General features: G+C 45.2%; 1 protein-coding gene across 1 annotated transcript in view; it reads right to left on the bottom strand.

Moving 5' to 3' along the window:
- LOC143294717 (uncharacterized) overlaps positions 1–1,182 on the bottom strand; it is a 199,501-nt gene extending 198,319 nt beyond the window's left edge. The window contains exon 1 of the mRNA XM_076606136.1: positions 1,154–1,182. The gene's annotated coding sequence lies outside the window, so the exon portion shown is untranslated. The remainder of the gene's footprint in view (positions 1–1,153) is intronic.
- Between the last annotated feature and the right edge of the window lie 2,188 nt (positions 1,183–3,370).

The following is a 3,370-nucleotide window of genomic DNA, read 5'->3' as shown; positions in this document are numbered from 1 at the left end:
TAAAGGCAGATTTAGGGGAGAGATACACGTGAAAGACAACAGCCAACAATAACAGAAATGTAAAGGCAGATTTAGGGGAGAGAGATACACGTGAAAGACACAACAGCCAACATTAACAGAATAAAGTAAAGGCAGATTCATGGCAGAGATGCACCAGAAACGAATGAAGAAAGAGGGATGGGGGAAAGAAGGGGTTTGGAAATGGGGGTTTGAAGTATGTGGAGGAAGAAAAATGTGGCTAAGGGTCGTAGGTTATCGGGGGAGGGGGGGGAGGGGGATGGGGAGTGGGAGCAGGGGTGAGGGTGGAGAAATGACGAAACAAGCACTCTCAGGTCTTAAAACATGTTATGTTCTGTATAACAAATACCGAACTAACAACAAGACTGTATATAATTTTACACACATAAAAAAATCGCAGAATGCGTTGTGCGCTTGAAAACAGACATTGAAGGAACAAAAAAGACTGCACAGGTTCACACAACAAAGTGAATGAAAACGCGAAAAAAGGGCACTGGATGGAGTGATGGCCTAGAGGTAAGGCGTCCACCTAGGAAGCGAGAGAATCTGAGCGCGCTGGTTCGAATCACGGCTCAGCTGCCGATATTTTCTCCCCCTCCACTAGAACTTGAGTGGTGGTCTGGACGCTAGTCATTCGGATGAGACGATAAACCGAGGTCCCGTGCGCAGCATGCACTTAGCGCACGTAAAAGAACCCACGGCAACAAAAGGGTTGTTCCTGGCAAAATTCTGTAGAAAAATGTACTTCGATAGAAAAAACAAATAAAACTGCACGCAGGAAAACATACAAAAAAAAAAAAAAAAAAATGGGTGGCGCTGTCAGTGTAGCGACATGCTCTCCCTGTGGAGAACAGCCCGAATTTCACACAGAGAAATCTGTTGTGATAAAAAGAAATACAAATACAAATTACTATAAGACGACACATACAAACGCGGTAAATCTATCATACGTCCTGTATGTCAGGCACTGCATGGAATAAGACGCCGGATATCATCTCACAAAAAAAAACAACACTCAAAACGCGTTTCACGGACATAATTCTACATCAAAACTCGCAGAACACAATATGTGCTTAATAACATAATGTACTGTCCAACAGACGCAGACAAAACAGAAAAGCAAACACTCACTTACCCGAACCTGCTGGTGGCCAGGGAGGTGGGGGCCGCCACCGACGCTCTCCTGAAACGAGATAGACAGACGTAGGTAGACAGTAGAACAAAACTTAATGACAAAAAATTCATTTTCAGATTACGTGGGAAAGAGGTAGACATGCAGACAGTGGTAGTTTTGGTCATGTCGTGTGAACGATCAAATGAAAACTTTGATAAGAAACCCTAGGGAGAGCTGGACAGTACAGTGTCTTCAGAGAAGAAGCCCCCCACCCCCCACCCCCCCCTCTAGTGTTTCGGCGCTTAACTCCTTACACTCCGAGGGGGCCGGGCTGAATCGGTCAGGCTGTTGGACTTGCGATTCAGTGTTGACCAGTGATCAGGATTTGTGATTCAGTGTTGACCAGTGATCAGGATTTGTGATTCAGTGTTGACCAGTGATCAGGATTTGTGATTCAGTGTTGACCAGTGATCAGGATTTGTGATTCAGTGTTGACCAGTGATCAGGATTTGTGATTCAGTGTTGACCAGTGATCAGGATTTGTGATTCAGTGTTGACCAGTGATCAGGATTTGTGATTCAGTGTTGACCAGTGATCAGGATTTGTGATTCAGTGTTGACCAGTGATCAGGATTTGTGATTCAGTGTTGACCAGTGATCAGGATTTGTGATTCAGTGTTGACCAGTGATCAGGACTTGTGATTCAGTGTTGACCAGTGATCAGGACTTGTGATTCAGTGTTGACCAGTGATCAGGATTTGTGATTCAGTGTTGACCAGTGATCAGGATTTGTGATTCAGTGTTGACCAGTGATCAGGATTTCCAAGCCTCCGTTTCGGCATGGCGTAGTGTCCTCGGGGACAGGCATTTTACTCCGACTTTCCTCATTCCACCAAGGTGTGGTGTGAGTGGGTACCTGAATCTGCTTGGGGATGGTTAAAACGTCGGAAGGAGAGGGTTGGGCGTAATAGCCGAATGGTTAAAGTGTTGGACTTTCAATCTGAGGGTCCCGGGTTCGAATCTCGGTGACAGCGCCTGGTGGGTGAAGGGTGGAGATTTTTCCGATCTCCCAGGTCAACATATGTGCAGACCTGCAAGCGCCTGAACCCCTTCATGTGTATACGCACGCAGAAGATCAAACACGCACGTTAAAGATCCTGTGATCCAAGTCTGCGTTCGGTGGGTTATGGAAACAAGAACAAATACCCAATATGCACACCCCCGAAAACGGAGTATAGTTGCGTACATGGCGGGGTAAATAGACAAAACGGTCATACACGTAAAATGTTACACGTCTGTCTGAGTGTGTATGGTCGTGCCTGAAATCTCACTGAATGGCACAGGAAACGAATGATGAACGCCAAGTGGCAGCCGTCAGTCGGGCTCTACCCAGCTAGCAGCCAATTGTGCAAATAACCCCGTGTTTGTAAAGCGCCTAGAGTTTGGTCTCCGACCGAGGATGGGCGCTATGATTATAAGTATCCATATCAATCAATCAATCAGTTGGGTCCCGCGTTCCTATGCCGAGCCCTTGACACAGTGGATAAGATTTCACTGCGCTGATGGCTGTGAACTGGAGCGAGAAGGATGTGGTGGGGGAGAAGGAGGGGCAAGACGAGGAAGAGACAGACAGAAAGACAGACAGAGGCAGGATTGACAGACAGACAGACAAAGACAGACTGACAAAGAGGGAGATACAGAATCAGACATACCAAGAAATACGGATACGGATGATTCATCCAAGTTTTAGCCATTGTCTCTCATGATAGTGTACACACACACGATCAGATAAGAAAAACAAGTAATAAGCAGTCACATCATCAAGAAACAAACTTAATTCAGCATTCGGAGACGTCAGAGCTGACCGCAGTCTCAATGCTTTGAACAGACAGTTTGACAAATTGCGAATGGTCTGTTCACGCCTGGAAAACATGACTAACGCTCATCTTAGCTGACTGGGGAAGTTTATAGAATTTGGATAATATTTACCTTGTTCTTAAATCAAGCAGGGCAGGACAAATTAGGACGAAATGTATTTCACTTTCTTCCTTCTTGCTGCAAAGTTCGTATATCAGATCAGCTGCATTATGTGTTTCTGTATCGGTAAAAGTGTACTGCAATTTCAGAAATATGAACTCTGGATCTTGCCATTAAATGCTTTAAGCGTCGATCTATCCGGTACGGTGCAGAATGTCCTTTAAATATTCAGTAAACCTCTCACTATTACTAACATGAAAAT

The sequence above is a fragment of the Babylonia areolata genome, chromosome 20, assembly GCF_041734735.1.
Source record: "Babylonia areolata isolate BAREFJ2019XMU chromosome 20, ASM4173473v1, whole genome shotgun sequence".
Taxonomy (NCBI): Eukaryota; Metazoa; Mollusca; class Gastropoda; order Neogastropoda; family Buccinidae; genus Babylonia; species Babylonia areolata.
Note: the sequence above shows the minus strand (reverse complement) of the source record. Positions and strands in the feature narration are given on the sequence as shown.